The sequence below is a fragment of the Mustelus asterias genome, chromosome 3 (genome assembly GCF_964213995.1).
Source record: "Mustelus asterias chromosome 3, sMusAst1.hap1.1, whole genome shotgun sequence".
Lineage (NCBI taxonomy): Eukaryota > Metazoa > Chordata > Chondrichthyes > Carcharhiniformes > Triakidae > Mustelus > Mustelus asterias.
In genome coordinates, this window is record NC_135803.1 from 143,385,808 (window position 1) to 143,402,551 (window position 16,744).

The following is a 16,744-nucleotide window of genomic DNA, read 5'->3' on the forward strand; positions in this document are numbered from 1 at the left end:
TATTCATGTTTGGGCAGTCTTCTGTGACTCACTCAAAGCTCTAAAGCTCAGTTGCCATGGTACTATTGTGGAGTTCAGACTCAGCTATTGTGCTCCAGTGTCATGCAAAGCTCGACAATGTGAAGCTGGCAAAACTGGTTGCACTGTGTGCTGCAGTCCTAACACTTATTGCACCTTCGGACTCTTCTCGCAATCATATTGAGAGACTGGAACAGAGAACCATTCTTTTTTTCTGCAGATGAGAATGGGGTGGGCATGGAGGTGAAATCTGATAGTCCAGATAACACCCTGCATTTCCAGAATCCCAAGAGTGGAGTATCTTCCTATTCCTTGCAGTTTGATGCACCTACAAAGAAGGGAGATGAGAATCTTAGCATTAAATTTTATTTGGCTGTACACATTTAAATAGATATTGTATGTCTACTTTTCATTAAGTCTGCAAAACCAATTTCTGAGAGAATTGATAAAACAGTACTCGGAGAAATTCCAAATATGTAGCGTTGTTTGAAAAACACTGCAGCAAGAAACGACCCATAGAAAAAAAAACATAAGTAGAGAGGATAGAATGGTTAACTATAGAATCAACTTTTTTTTAGATGTAGCATATTCCAATCGTTATTAATTGATTTGCTACATAATCATTGCTTTATTATTTAAAAGTCACATAGCCAGGAAATTGCAAAACACATTGCAACATCAGGGAGTGGTAAGAACGGAATTTGATTTTCCCATTCTCAGCCTTTAGAACGTATTGGTTAGGACATCAGCCAAAAACTCGGATTTCAAGCTTGCAATACCCAAACTATTCCATGTTCCATAGTGTGTCAGGAAACCTATGCCTCAAGAGGGTGTAAATGCGAACTGAACAAACGCTGAACAGCAAATACTCATGTCTGATATACACTTTCAGTTCCTTATGAACAAACGTTTGGTGTGAAACTAGATAGAAAGCATAATGGTAAGTTTTTAAAAAAACACATTTATTATGAGTCAGAGGTTTACAGCATAGAAACAGGCCCTTCGGCCCAACTTGTCTATGCCGCCCTTTTTTTAAACCCCGAAGCTAGTCCTAATTGCATTTAGAGTCATAGAGGTTATTAGCTAAAATCTATAAATGGTTTTATTGAAAATAGTCATTTAGGGCACAGGAGACTATTTGCCTCATCAAGAAAACATTTTGCATTAAAATATTTTTACATGTGATTCGATCGGCTATTCTGGCTTTTGAGTCTCCTGCCTCAGCTTTGGTCGGCATTGCTTCACCAATATTACCGCAGTGAAGTTATATTTTGCCAAGAGAATTCCATGTTTTTGAAGTCATTGGGTCAGATGAATTACAAAACGTGTGAAAGAACTTCCTGATAATTTTTGGTGCCAATTTCTGTAGCATCATGGGGCCTGTCTGCAACTATTTTTTTACACTGTGGAACAGTCGTATCTATTATGTTTTCCAGTACTCAAGACAGCAAATGATTACTGGAAATAGAATGATACACCAATGCATTGGGAACATTAATTTGTAAAAGACAACAGTGAGTTCATTGCAACAGTAAATTCCCCTTTGAAGTCTGCTACTGTCTGGGGAATACACTGGTGTAGTTATATGCCATTCTAGAGAGGCAAGTGGGACTTTAAACATACACTCAATTTTCAGTGAACATCTATTTCTCCTCAGAATTGGATCTATAGCTCATTTAAATGGTTAAACGAAATTATTTATTTTCCTTTAAGATTCCGTAAAATCAAATTACCGTTTTGATACTATATTATTCTAATCAAGCCTACAGTACGTAAATGTTGTGGGATATCATGACAGGTTAGCCCATTTGCTCAGTATGGTGTGACTACTATAAAATCTTCTTTCCCCAGGGGCTCAAGTTGTCTAGATAATAAAAGCAGTAAATTCTAGAAACACTCAGCAGGACTGGCAGCAGCTGGAGCGCATCTTTCATTAGCACTTCCTCTCTGTGAAGGATGGGGGCCAGGTAAGTTGCCAGCCACTGATTAAAAAATATTCCTCCTGTAAGAAAAACTTACACTGAAAGATCATAGACCAGAAACATTAACTTTCTCGCTCCACAGATGCTGCTAAGCATTTCCAGCACTCATTTTGCTTTTGTACTTTGACAATAATTTGGTAACCGGGATTGTTCTGAGCCTAAGAACTTTAAATTTGAAGTTTATTAGTATCACATTAACACTGCAATGAAGTTACTGTGAAAATCCCCTGGTCGTCACACTCTGGTGCTTGTTCAGGTACAGAGGGAGAATTTAGTATGCCCAATGCGCCTAACCACATTTTTTTGGACTGTGGGCGGAAACCCATGTAGACACAGGGAGAACATGCACCCTACACACAGCCTTAGAGTAACTGTTTTCCGAAATAACTTGGTTTCCAACTATTGGACTGCATCTTCCGGATTTGAAAGCTTGTTGCTCAATCTAGTTTAAAAGCAAGGTATAGTTCCTAAATCCTGGAGGTTTCTGCTCCTTTTGCTACGAATGGGGTCAGCCAGCCATCCATCCAACCAACAGCTCATGTCAAGTCATGTATTCTTCCTGTAGCAAAACGCACAACCAGTATTGAAAAAAAAAATCCTGAGGTGACAAATAAGGAGTGAACCTGAACTCAGTCTAATGGAATAATCTTCTCGGGAGGCTATCAAACGCATCCCCCCCCCCTCCCTAATTTCTACCTTTATACGCGCCAAATATCTTTCCCAATTTATTATTTTGCTAACCCCGTCCTTTTATTATGCAGTAGGTCGAATAATAGGAGAGTACATATATTGAATGCGTGCCAGAGAACTTGAGGCTAGACCCAGTGGATTTTCAGAAAAGTGACAAAGAATCAATCACGTAAACGGAAGGCTGACTGAAGAGCATGTTTTTTTGGCAGAGGAGGGGGAAGGGAGGTTGCTGGAAGCCTGGCTTTGGGTGTTTTTTTTTGGGGGGGGGGGGGGGAAAGGGAGGTTGTTGGCAGCCGGGCTTTTGGGTGTTGGTCAAAAATTAGATCACTCGATGAATGAACCAAGCGGACATGACGAACTTCTGGAACCTTCTCTCTTCCACCTCCCCTCCCCCACTAACCTCAATGAAAGAGAAAAAGAAACCACCCAAGTTTGACCCTTTTTTTTTAACAAAAAAGGTTACGGACTAAAATAATCCAACACGGGGGGGGGGGGGGGGGGAACCCTACAGACCAGATAGGAACAGTGGTAGTGGCTCAGGCTCCTTCTCGAAAGATCGACTTGAGGTGGGGCGCCCGCCATTTTGTCCGGGGAAAATAAAGAGATTAAAAAACATTCCACCCGCGCTTATCAACCGACTTCTCGACGCTAATCCAACATAATATGCATGATTTCAGAGGTGCATTTTCTTTTAATCGAACCATTTCAGTACCATGCAATAAAAAAAGCCAACAAAAGCGCCATGAAATCTACGGTCCGCGCTACCCACAAAGCGACATCGATCAGGTTTTTTATTTTATTTTTTTCTCTCAAAAAAAGTTTGACAATCCACAACAAGTAAAAGCGCTCAAAAAATTCCGTCGGTGACTTGAGAGAGGAAAAAAACAAGGTTTTGTTTCGGTTACGGAAAAATCCAGCAGACAGACGTGTCGTTAACCATGTCCTTCCCGCCGCACTCCCTCGCCGTCTCTGTGTCCCGGCTCAAGCTTCCACACCATCCCATCGCTCGAGCGAGCTGCACCTCCCCCCCTCCCTCCCTCCCTCGGAGAAAAGACAGGCGTGGCCTGATTGACAGGCCGGCTCCCCTTTGACTGACGTTTCGGTCGGCCAATCGGAGCGGGAGAGAGGGGACGATTGATTTCGAATGTTCCAATGGAGGAGGAAGGGGGCGGGACTCGTCTGGGTCTGAAAGCTCCGCCCCCCTCCCCGCCACACACACACACACACACACACTCTTGGGTGGGGGGGGGAAAGGGGAAGCTAACCCCGCCCACCATGACCAGCCCCTGCGCCTCCATACACACACACACACTCACTCTCCCTGGAGGCGCGGGGGGGGGGATGGGATGCTAGCCCCGCCCACCGCGGCCAACCCGTGCGCGCGGGCATGGTGGACCCCGTGTCTTTTGTCAGGGCGGCCCGCCATTTCCCAGCGTCTTGGAGGTGGGGGGGAGGGGCAGCAGCGGCGGCGGAGGAGGAGACGCTCAGACAGTGGGGCCAGTGCTGCTGAGTAGGAGACGGCCCAGCTGCAAACAGAGTCAATTGTCACCCTTATAACCAATGTTTACCTGAGGTGAAGAAAAGTCCCAAAATAACAACAAAACCTTACCCTGCCTGTCTTCCCATCGGGCCACCTTTTTTTTTGGAAACTCTATTTGGTAATTCGTGAGCTTTATCAACAAACTCCCCTTTTCTCCCAGCACAATCTCCCCACCCCCCCCCGCATCCTTTTGCATTTCCCCACCCCTTGCAACGTCAGGCTCGGTCGGTGTGCTCAGGAAAGCCCCAGGCTCTGTTTTAGGCCTGGTTTGATTTTTTTGAGGAAAAAAAATAAGCAACACAAAAAAATAAACACACAAGAAAAGAGTGGGAGTGAAAAAAAAGGATCACTAGAAGAGGGGAGAAGGCAGCCCTATTCAGAAACGATTATTGAGAGAAAAACCGGTGAGTTTTCCTGTTTATAATCGGGTTGCCAGGGAGTTTTGATGGTTTTATTGGTGTTGGTGATGGTGTTTACATGATGAACACTGCGCACTTTGAAAACCTGGGATCATTTATAAACCGATTTTCAAGCATCCTTTTTCCATATGCACCTTTGGATAATTGCATTTGAGAGATGAGCAAGTAGGCAGATACGTGGGATTTCTGTAGACTTCTTCCACCTCATGTAACTTGTTCATCTCTGGCATTTTCTTCATTAGAATAACATGACAAGGAAAAAAGCCAGAGAGGTTGGGCCCCATGGTAGCACTGCAGCTGGGAGGCATTATCCAATCCTTGAGTTGGTGCTCAGCTATTTCTCTCTCCTTCAAAAAATCATCTGCATTCAACGTACTTGATTACCATAATGCTAAAAAAGCCTAAGCACTATATTATCAAAGTATTATGATGCAAATATATATACAGAATTAGCTAAGCATTTTTCAACACATTGGATCATCATGAAAACATATTTCTTAAGTTATGTTGTGTCACAGTCATTAGAAAATGAGATGGAATCTTTTGGATTTTGCTATTCTATAATGCCCAAATAAGATTCTGGCATACAATTGTTGGTCTCCAGCTTGCAAAATCAGTGATGCCCCAGTAGGAAAGTGGCAGTTATGAAGATTTCCGCTCGTAGGTTTTGTTGTGTTTGGGGCATCTATAGGAATCGATTATTATTGATTGTTTTGAAGGTATTAAGCAAAATATTTTTTTACGGAAAATCTTGGTGAAAAAATGTAGCTCAAGAGGACTTGGCCTCTACCACATGGTCCAGGGATGAATTGTGTTGTAGATGATGTTGTTTGCTTTAGTCTGCCTAGGTTAAATTTCATCGTAGAGCTTCACTATGAATTCAAAGTTAGTTTTCACTGGGATTCATCACAGGCTTTAAGAAGCCATATTGGGACGATAGCACATATGTTTGGTTGTGGAGAAAATGAAAGTGCTTTCGTTAAGCTAGGCGGATGAGATCTCAGATCATAAATTCATAGCCTGAGTTTTAATGGAATTGAAATGTTTTAATATTTAATACCAGAACATTTTCTGTTTATTCGTCCAACTTCTAAAACTTATAACATTATGTTTTAGTTAGTCAAACACCCTTTATTTTTGTTTATCACTATAAGTTTGGGAATGATTAACCCTTTAAAACTAAAAAAAACTTCGCCCGAGAATCATAGTAACATTATAAATGTAATTTATGACGTGATGGTAGCCCTATACCTTCCTTTATACCTATGTTTCTATGAGGCTTCACAATAAATTGCTGTAAATTCAACGCTTCACCGCATCACCAGGAAGCCAGATCTTGTGTCTTAAAAGAACGATCTCCAGACCAATAAGCCAGATTGCCAGCCCAACTTTGTATCTAAAATACTGCTTTAAACACAGATCTTGTTTTAAGTAGTGAACTGCATAATAACTTCATTTTCTTCCCGTGTAAAATAATCCTGATAATCCATACCCCTAAACTCTGACCCAGTTATTTACCCTTAAATCTGCACAGAGGTAACTTGTGCTGTGGGTGTGTGTGTGTGTGAGCGAGAAGGGGTGGGGGAAGGGTTGGTAGTCTGCTCTTACTGTGTGTTGGTTTTGTCTGAAGGTTTTTTAAGGTTGGTCTTCGAATGGTTATTTGAAAGTTATTTGATTTTAATATCGAATTTTTGGAAATTCTTTCAGTAATAATCGAAAGGTAAGAATGTGGATTAACACGAGAGGTTTAACGTGGAACCGTGCTTATTTTTACAGTGAATATCATCAAGATCTGTCAAAGATTTCGATTAATTGTTTTTTGTGCATTAACTTCCAAAGCTATATCTGATGTATTGTTTTATTTAAAGTAATTTAATCCATATTAGCGGTCGGGAATGCATAAAATCGATAATCAGGTCTTTGCGTTTAATCACAGAATTCAAAAAGACAGAAAACAGGTTAGTGTTGTGATCTTATGGTAGAACTAGTTTTAAGTTCGGGAGAATCCTGCTTTGTACTGGGACAAGCTTGCTAAATTCGGCGTTAGCGGAAATTGAGTCTGAGGCTTTGAAGTTGGGGCAAGGCCCGGTATGTCTGGGAAGCCAGGAGTGCACTTCAGGGGCCTCAGTCAGATATTTGGCGCGGAACAGTCGATACAACACTTGGATTGGTCTTCTGTTTCCTTGGATAAGGGGGGTAAAAGTGGTTTTGTTGCGTTTATTTTGCTATATAGAGGTCAGTGGTGAATTCTCCCATATTGTATTTTTAATGAGAAAGGGGGGAGGGGTAGAGCGACCACGTACTGCATACTGAAATAGAAATGCTCCCTACATTGAATAAAATAATTTGCCTGCTTCTGGTGCATTTTAACTGTCTTAGAACTATATTGAAGTTTTAAGATGACTAAACTGAAACTGGTGATTAATTTTCATAAGGACGAGTCCGAGAATTCCTGTACAAGGGGAGTGGGGGAGGGGACTGATTTTTAAATCCAGCTTCATCAGTCCCAGCTCTTCGATAGATCCAAACACTGGCTTTATCAATAATGTTTTTATTTGCTGATTGAAGATTTTGAGAAGGGGGGATTTTAAAGACGTAAATGATTCATACTTTTGGAGTTAAATGATCTTTTTAAAATAGCTACTCTGTGGTTTGCACTCTAAGGCTCTTCCAACCTGGGTTGTGAAGCCAGAAGCTTTCAATCCGAGCAAGATTACGAGATTTAGTAATAAGGTTCCTGTTCGATACGAGCAATGGTACAGATCGTTCAGAGTCCCTAATGGATCAAATGCTAATATCAATCATTAGTTGTCCCACATTTATGATTTGGATAAATGATTTACGTTTTGGTCAGAATTATTACAAACCTCGCTGTTCATTCACTTCATGATTTTTTTTCCAAAAATGTTGAGTGTTCGTGAAATTTTAGCCCTTTTGATCCTGAACCAAGTTTAAAAAATGAATTTGGAAGGTAGATTTGGGTCTGATATGACTCAGTTAGATACTGTAAGCTTTAAAATTATAGATTGCACATGTTAACATTTTGCAAACCAGCGATTGATCATTTATTAGTGATGTATTACATTATGGAAGATGAGAAAGTGCAAAAGAGACTCCAGTGAATGGCTTTGTGGCTACGGGACAATCCCTGTAGTTACTTCAATTGTGTTGCAGTTTAGGATGTGGGGGAGGGGAAGCAGCGCCTGTGTAGAATGCCACTTCATTGATACACTGTAGTGAAGGTTGCGATGCATTTCTTCCAGTCACGGGTTGAATTTGCTCTCGGGACTAAAATATTTTGGCAGATTTGCATAGTTTAGGCAATGTTTTACAGTGGTCGGAAATCGATTTGAATGTGTAATTAATCACTATTGGTGAAATATTTTGAATGTGTTTCTGATCACATTTCCTTTGTGGGTTGTTAACGCTTAAAGTGAACGTGTGACGTGTCTATATATATATATATATATACACACACACACTAAATAAAATGTAATATATTTTAACAAAGTTCCACAAGTAAATAGCTGCGTGGAGGAAACTGGCTAATGCCTTCAGTGAAATTTGATCTTGCATGAAGTTCCCAAGAATATTAATGAACAGGCAGATGGTCGAGCTGTATTCGTCTGAGCGAAGACTTTGTTTGAATTTTGGGCACGCCAATAAAAAATGTTGCATCTCCCGAACATCAAACCTCAAAGAAAAATACATCTTCGCCATTTCAATGTGGAACAATGCAGTAAAATGGCACAGTGCAAATTAAACGTTAGGTTTTTTTTGTTTAACTTTAGTGAGCAGACTGACGCATTGGACCTGAGGAAGTGGCTTTATGCATTTTGGGGGATGCGATTCGCAGATCAAGGCAGATTGCATAGCAGATATATTCTGAACGAAAAGCATTTCAATTTTATGCAAAAAGGGCAAGAGATTATAATGGGTCATCGTTTTAAAACGATAGGCTACCAGATACATATGTTTTTGTGGGGCAACGATTCATTATCGGTAGCGGCCTACATCAAGCCTGGGGCTGGACTGGTGGATTACCCCAGATTGGGTTACGCGGATGTTGGCTATCGAAGCTTATACAGTTTGCGCCAATATTTCCATTAAGAGAACAGTTAAATGTTATAGATTTTGTTTGAAATCAGCATTATACAAGCTGATTATAGTGTTAAAGATCTTGCCTTTTATGATTAAGTTTTGTAAAGGTTTCATTATAGACTAAACATTGAAGAGTGAGAGCTGGATATTACACAACATCATTGTACTGTAATAAACCCTGGTAGGCCTTTTGTGAAAATGGCTGCTGTTGCCTGTGATCTGGCTGCATAGGTGGTTTCTCTGTCCTGCAGCTGGCCTTCATTAAGTAAAGGACTCTGCTAAGAACCCTTTGTTTTTTTACTTGCATGGTTGTATGGTATTCTTGAAATAAAATATGTAGATTTAGGAGGAAAAGTCTCCTCGTTGTGAAGTTTTTTAAATTTAGTATTGGTCAAGAAACTCAATATTACCTTGTACCTTATTAATTGTATTTTATTGGAAATGTAATGGAGGTTGAGGAGTTACGTGCTGCAAGTGCTTTCATTCTTCTAAGTGTGAATATTGTGTGCAAATCCAAACAGTAGTTACTCTGAGATTCGAAATAGTGAAGCCTTTTGTCTTGCATGGAACGGAGTTTGGTGGAGGGTAAGGGAGGGGGTATAAAACAAATGGAAATTGAATATTCTGAAATTATACTGCAGTGTTATCCCCACAGCTGGCTCTTAATTGCTTTTACATATTGTAATAACTGAAATTGCAGCAAAAGGATCATTACCATTGTGGATCGTTTTTCCTTATGCGTGGAGCATTTCCGATTGACTGCTAATTGAATGGATAAAGTCTGGGGCGCAGTTTGAAAGGCTAGCAGCGTTTGCTCAGAGGCAGGACCAGTACCTCCACAACTAATATGTAACCTAAACACAAGGCAGCCATTTTCCTAATTTCAAATCACAAAAGATCACTGCGAGATTACCTTTTTATTGCAAATAAGACGCACACTCTATAGAAACTTTGTATAATTTTAATTGTAGGATTAAGCTTAAAAAAGGTATTGCAAGTAAATTATTGACTATTGCGCTTAATAAAGATGATGGCACTCATGGAAATGTTTCTAATGGGAAATAATGTTGACTCCCTGGGCAATAGTTTGAGAAATGACTTTGTAATGGGTTGAAAGACATTTCGTATGAGTTTAGTCTTGTATCATGGCGTGCTGACAGACCGCAGTTGTTGTAACGTTAGGTAATTGGTTCAAGTTGCATTTCCTTCATTTCTCTACATGCATTCATGGCGAGATATGCGAACGAAGTTCTTTGGCCCCGTTTTCTTCAGGAGTTGGAGTGATTGCAGTACGGATTACCCCTTTAGCAAGCAATGGACAGCTTGCCTTTTATTTTACACGTTTCAATAAACGTAAAAAGAAAGCAATAATCTTCCATAGCGAAATCATTGATTTCATTTTCTGATTAGGGGATTCTGGCAGATAATTTTGAAATATATCTTGTTTAAACATGGGTTCGACTGATACTGGCAGACCGGAAATCGTTGTTGGAACACTTGGAAGGCTTACTCCACGTATTCAAATAAGATCCGCAAACCTCTCCTTTTTTGGAGAACTTTATACCCGACCATGTTTGTCTCGGTCAGACGTTTCGGGGCCCATCTGTTGCAAAGTGTATAAGAGTATCTTTAAAATCGCAGTCTTTATAAAAAGTCGCTCCCTGGCTGCCCTGTTGCAGCTGGGAGAGTCATTTTAAGGTTTGTTGTTGTCAGAGGTGCGTGTGTGTGTCGCCTATGGCGGATTGCCCGCCACCACCCACCATCCGTGCTTGTCCAATATATTTGTTAGAAATACCTTACCCGATGTGTCTCAGGCATTTTGAGAAACGAAGCTGACACGGTCAGAAGGGAGAGGAGGAGGAAGAGAAAACTCCTCCATTTCCAAGGCCTGCTAAATTAAATCGGCATGTCTCGAATATCACTGGCTGCTATCCTATAATGTATCTAATTAGCTACAAGAGTAGGGAGATATTCAAAGGACAACAGGGGGAAAAGCTCTGGGCAGCCATGAATCAGGGACGCCATTTTTGACAGGGAAGTGTGCACGTACCCAGAATAGTTACAAAAAAATAAAATCCGGTCTGACATTTTTTTAAAGAAAGAGTGGGGGAGGGGAGGAGAGTGGGTGGTGGTGAACGCTGTTCATGCTTTGGATTTGCCAGTGCGATTGCAAGTCTAATGTGACATTGCAACCAAGGCAAGGAATGCAGGGCGTGCGATTGCTCAAACAGCCTGTGCCTGGAGGTGGATTAATGTGCTCCAAGAGATTGCATCATCCCCGCTCCCACTGGGGCCTCTCAAACCTTTTCCAGCTGTAAAGTAGCCAAAAATAAACCAATTATGAAACTGCACAAACACAGGCTGCTGATTCTATTGTAAGCGTTCTTGCAGCACGTAACAATGCATAAAGAAGTCGTTGCAGTCAGTGGTGCCCCCCATGACTTATTATTTTTATCCATTTTTCTTTTAAGAAGCCATCACTTTAAATAGTGGTCAGATTTATCTGCATATAAAATATTTGCCAGGAACCAATTAAAGATATACCGAGGTATCACTTGTGTGTAATTCACCCTGATGCAGTTAGGCTGAGTGCGCATTCACACGCTATCTATCGAAGTCGAAGGGAATCGCTCCAGTTTGGAGAGACAATGCTTTTGTCTCTTGCACTTCCCAAACACAGGCTGACTTGGTGGAGAATCATTAACACACTGACAGCATAATGTTAGCGTGGTGACGTTCCGACACATGCGCACACCAGCAGTTAATTTTGTTACCATTAAAAGTATTTCTTAAATCCTTCCTGAGAGGGAGTGAGTAACAATGTGTGGGTGGGGGAGGGGAGATATTTTTTAAAAAATCCTTTGCATGCCTTGAAATGCAGAAAACCATATTTAAGCAGTATGGTTTGACATCGTCTGAAGCCCCAAGTATGGGGATTGTTGTCATTGACTCCAGGGCCTTTTCAGCGTGGAAACCACTTAAAGCATGCCGTTGTGAGTACATCCTGAAAGGGTGCAGCAAAGTGTTAAAAATAAAATGAATTCCTAAAAAAAATGTTTCCACCTCTGCCGTTGTGCACCATCCGCACTGCTAAAATGAGTAGCAGTTGGGATGATTTCAGGCCCCTCGAGTTGCAGTGTAAATGAATACTGTGAGATGGGAGGAGTCCACCTCGAATCATCCTGTATTTAATTTTTTTTCTGTTCCCCTGTTGTAGAATGTGCTAAGTTTGGATTCTAACACGGAAGAGGTTTAGGTGCTTAAGGGTGTTTATTTAACAACTAGTTTATTTACAGTACATAGTGGGTCACAAGGAAGGTACATCTCCCATCCAGGCTGCCTGTCTGCTAACTAGAGTGTCTAGCATATTACTGCCTGATGTCATTGCACGGTAAGGAGTCTTAACAACACCAGGTTAAAGTCCAACAGGCTTATTTGGTAGCAAAGGCCACTAGCTTTCGGAGCGCTGCTCCTTCGTCAGGTGAGTGGGAGATCTGCTCAAGATCTCCCACTTACCTGACGAAGGAGCAGCGCTCCGAAAGCTAGTGGCGTTTGCTACCAAATAAACCTGTTGGACTTTAACCTGGTGTTGTTAGACTCCTTACTGTGCTTACCCCAGTCCAACGCCGGCATCTCCACATGATGTCATTGCAACATCCTTATGTACCTCAGATTAGCATAGCCATTCAGTTAACCGTTTCTACTACATCTTCCCCCCCCCAAAAAAAAATATTTTAGAACTATTTACATTACATTTGTCACAATCTTTACAGTGCCTAAGGAATCATTTATCTAATCGGGTCTGCACTGGTTCTCCAAAAGAGCATTATATCTAGTCCCACCCCCCTGTCTTATCCCCGTAAACTTGCACATTATTTTCAAATAGCAACTCAATTCCCTTTTGAGTACTTCGATCAAACCTACCTCCTCTCAGAAAGTCTGTTCCAGACTCCAACCACCCTCTGGGTGAAAAAATCATTCCTCCCATCACTTTTACTCCTTTTGCCAATTATTTTGAATTTGTGCCCTCCAGCTCTTGACACACTCTTGAGAGGGAACAGTTTCTCACTATTTAATGAATTCATGCTGGCTTTCCTTAATTATCCAGCACTTATTTAAGTGGCTATTAATTTTGCCTCAAATTATAGTTTCCAGAAGTTTCCCTACCACTGAAGTCAAGCTGACTGGTCTGCAGTTGCTGGCTTTATCTTTGCACCCCTTTTTGCACAAGGGTGTAGAACATTTGCAATTCTTCAGTCCTCTGGCACCACATGTATCTAAGGAAGACTGGAGAATTATCACTAGAGCCTCTGCAATTTCCACCTCCACTTCCTCAGTACGCTTGGCTGCATCTCAGCCGGTCCTGGTACCTTGTCTATTTTAAGTAAAGAAGGCCTTTCTAACACCACCTTCTCCAATTGTAAATTGTTCAAGTATACCAGTTAGCTCCGCTCTTACTTTGGCCTGGGTGGCATTTTCTTCCTTTGTAAAGCCAGATGTAAAATACCTGTTTAATATCTCTGCTGTATCTCCTCCCTCCATATGCAAGTCCCCTTTTTTTAAATCACAAATTGGCCCTACTGTTTTATACCCTTTTATTATTTATATACTCATGGAAGACTTTGGAATTCCCTTTTATGTTAGTTGTTTTTGAATCATTTACACTAACCCCCTCCCCCATTCTGCAGCTCTAGGTTGAGTCTCAGGGGCACCATCACCATTCTTCCCAAGTGTTCCCTGGTGACTGCTCCACGGGGTCGGAGATCTGGCATTGGGTTCTGGGGTGGACCAACATGTCTAGTATTTTGAGTGTCTTCAGTCCACATCTCATGCAAGTTGGAACCTTGCGGTCTGGTGGGTGTGAAGGTGATGAGGGCTTGTCTGTTTCTTTGGACTGTCATGATGTGGAGATGCCGGCGTTGGACTGGGGTGAACACAGTAAGAAGTCTCACAACACCAGGTTAAAGTCCAACAGGTTTATTTGGTAGCAAATAAAATAAGCTTTCGGAGCGCTGCTCCTTCATCAGATGGAGTGGAAATGTGCTCTCAAACAGTGTCTCTGTGCACTGTTTGAGAGCACATTTCCATTCCATCTGACGAAGGAGCAGCGCTCCGAAAGCTTATGGTACTTGCTACCAAATAAACCTGTTGGACTTTAACCTGGTGTTGTGAGACTTCTTACTCTTTGGACTGTACCAATGGTATCTGGACCAAATACCAGTGTGGGTGCTCTGCACTAGTGAGAATGATGCCTTCGGTCTTTTGGTCCCTGATCCAAATTTGCTTGCCTAGACTTAAAGGTGGCAGAGCTTTCACTTTTTGTCTGGTATTGTACCATTGGTTTGTTTTTACCTGAGGTTTAATTCCTTCACTTGTGCTGTGTTATGGCCAGTGAAGGTGATGTGAAGCTGCAGGCTCAAAAGCAATAGAGGGTATAGCACCCTCCTAGGTATGAACTGGTTCCCTGGAAGCAGAGAAATATATTTGTTTTTCAACTTCTCCAGCCCTTGAAGTTTCACATCACGTCTTCCAACAGTGATATCTGTAAGATTCTGAGGCTTGGAAACAGGAAGGGTAGTGACTGTTGTTGCACTGCTGACATTGCTGCCTGTTTCCAGTAACGCTGTTGCCGAGATGCCTGACAAAATATCGTGCCAACCCGGAATTGTGGTTGTCTTGGACTGTGTGTGTTCGTCATATGGCACCAACAATGGACTGCTACCATGTTGTATAATGCGCTAAGTCTGGATTATAACAAGGAAGAGCTGTGGGTGTATCAGGGTATTTACTTGAAAATTAATTAATTTATGCTGTCTAAAGTATGTATGTAGTGGGTCACAGGAAAGGCACATCTCCCCTCGGAACTGCCTGTCTGCTGCCTGGAGCTTATAGCACATGGCTGCCTGATGTTGGTGCTACATCATCATGTACATCATAGATTAGTATATTGATTCTCTTCTCCCAGTGGAAGTATTTTACCCTCTTGCTAATTGTCTTTCAGTGTTTTCAACAATTTCCATTATTGCAGTTGTGGAAACTGGAAAAATTGTACAACTATGTCCACGTAAAAATCACTTGCTTGTTTTTAATCAAAAATCTTGCAGTATGGTATATGGTAAACCTGTATCAACTGCTGGTTTGCTGCCAGCAGAACTATTGTGTCCAGTTCTGGGCGCCACACTTTAAGAAGCATGTGAAAACATTAGAGAGGGTGCAGAAAAGTTTCACAAGAATGGTTTCAGGGATGAGCAACTTCAGTTGGGTAGATAGATTGGGAGAGGATGTTCAAAATCATACAGGAACTGGACAGAGTGAATAGGGAGAAACTGTTCCAATGGTGAAGGGTTCAGAGCTAGAGGACATAAATTTAAAGTGATTGGCAAAAGAAGCAATGGTAGCATGAGGAAAAATGTTTACCCAGTGAGAGGTTAGGATCCGGGCAACACTTACATGGTGGATGCAAATTTCAATCAAGGCCTCCAAAAGAGATTTAGCCAATTATCTGAAGATAAAAGAATTGCAGGACCACAGGAAAAAAGGGGTGGGGGGAATGGGACTGGGTGAATTTGGCGGGGACACTCACACCCAAATGACGACCTCCTGTGCTGCAACTATTCTATGATAATAGATTGGCAAAGTTGAAAAGAAAGTAAGATAAGAAAATAAATTTGGGTCTTGTTTGCAACACTCAGCCTAGGTTTCAAAATCTGTACTTTGTAGCTGTAAGGAAGACAGACCAACACAAGAAAGTTCATTGATTTGAGGATCTGGAAAGGAATGAATCTGTGGTAATGTTGGGATATGTCTTGATTGCAAAATATAACTCGGAGAAAGAACGAGAACCTATTGCACTATTGAAGCTTCAAAGGAATGAGAGAGAAAGGATATACTGGCACTGGAGGGGTGCAGAGGAGATTCACTAGGTTGATTCCAGAGTTGAGAGGGTTGGCTTATAAGGAGAGATTGAGTAGATTGGGGCTGTACTCATTGGAATTCAGAAGAATGAGGGGAGATCTTATAGAAACATATAAGATTATGAACAGAATAGATAAGATAGAAGCAGAGAAGTTGGTTCCACTGGCAGGTAAAACTAGAACTGGGGGGGGGGCATTGACTCAAAATAAGGGGGAGCTGATTTAGGACTGAGTTGAGGAGGAACTTCTTCACCCAAAGGGTTGTGAATCTGTGGAATTCCCTGCCCAGTGAAGCAGTTGAGGCTACCTCATTGAATGTTTTTACGGCAAGGATAGATAAATTTTTGAACAGTAAAGGAATTAAGGGTTATGGTGAGGGGACGGGTAAGTGGAGCTGATTCCACAAAAAGATCAGCCATGATCTTATCGAATAGTGGAGCAGGCTCGAGGGGCCAGATAGCCTACTCCTGCTCCTAGTTCTTATGTTCTTATGAGAGAGGGAATTTCAATGGGGCACTGGTCATCGAATTTAAAAAAGGCAAAGATTTTGACAGAGGTTAGAAGCTAGAAATGGGAGAAGGATAATCTGTTAGAAGCTGATTTCTACTTACTCCCTTTCCATGAACATGAGATAGATGTTGCAATAGTTTCCAGACCCTGCTGGAGTAATATTCAGCAGTTGTTCTGTGGCTCCATATTGCATTCAAAGTTAATATATTTTGGAATTATTGTGGTTAAAGTTAGTTTCAGAATTTAAAAAGCTCTGTATTTTTATGTATTACTCATGTCATTCCTGGTGATGTATGTTATTTGGGCATTGCTGTAACTTTAAGAAAATGTATCACTACATCGAATGGACTAAGATGCTTCAAGCTTTATACTTCAATTCAGCATTGAAGTTTTGTTTGTTAGGAGGCAAAATAATAATTGGGCTGAACCCTGTTCCAGTTTCATCAGCTGTGAACACAAGAATGCATGAAAACGTAATAAATTGGAGCGGGTATAGACTACACGGTCCATTGAACCTGCTCCTCCATTCATTGAGATCATGGTTGATCTTGGGCTTCAGCTCCATTTCCC

General features: G+C 41.4%; 1 protein-coding gene across 1 annotated transcript in view; it reads left to right on the forward strand.

Moving 5' to 3' along the window:
* Nucleotides 1-6,200: 6,200 nt before the first annotated feature.
* setd5 (SET domain containing 5) overlaps nt 6,201-16,744 on the forward strand; it is a 153,418-nt gene continuing 142,874 nt past the window's right edge. Inside the window, exon 1 of the mRNA XM_078209838.1 lies at nt 6,201-6,369. The gene's annotated coding sequence lies outside the window, so the exon portion shown is untranslated. The remainder of the gene's footprint in view (nt 6,370-16,744) is intronic.